Raw genomic sequence first — 625 nt, 5'->3', positions numbered from 1 at the left:
ATTACATACATAATAAATTTAAAAGGAGATGCAAATAAGCATATTGTACAAAATTTCAAGAATTAATAATGTTTAAAAACTATTTTTAACATAAATTATATATATATAGGTAATTTAAATTAAATATTGTACAAAATTTTAAAATAATATGATATATAAAAGGTGATTTTAAAATAGTACTTTTATAATGAAAACAAAGTAATTTATGAAAGTAATTTAAATTGTATATAAAAAAAAGAGATAAACACTAAATGAATGTATATAAAAAAAATAATGAATTATACAAATTGAAATGGAAAAAAGAACTTAATTGAAATAAAATTAAACTAACAGAGATAATTAATAAATAAAATAAATCAATGAAACTGTCATAAGGACTAAAATACAATGCGTGTGAATGCTCAAGGGTTAAAAGTGAAAATGTTCCCAACTTCAAAGAAAAACACTCAGGCGCTGACTGAATTGAAATAGCCCGCAAACTTCAGGGAAAATGTGAAGGAAATAAAATAAGATTAAATTAAGGGTGGCACAAGTATGAGGGACTGTCCGAGAAAATTTCTCATTTAAGCTGGAAATGCGCATATCCAGCTTACAAATTGGGCCAACGTGCGGGCTTTCTTGTTTT

This window comes from Gossypium hirsutum, chromosome A11 (genome assembly GCF_007990345.1).
Source record: "Gossypium hirsutum isolate 1008001.06 chromosome A11, Gossypium_hirsutum_v2.1, whole genome shotgun sequence".
Classification (NCBI taxonomy): domain Eukaryota; kingdom Viridiplantae; phylum Streptophyta; class Magnoliopsida; order Malvales; family Malvaceae; genus Gossypium; species Gossypium hirsutum.
Note: the sequence above shows the minus strand (reverse complement) of the source record.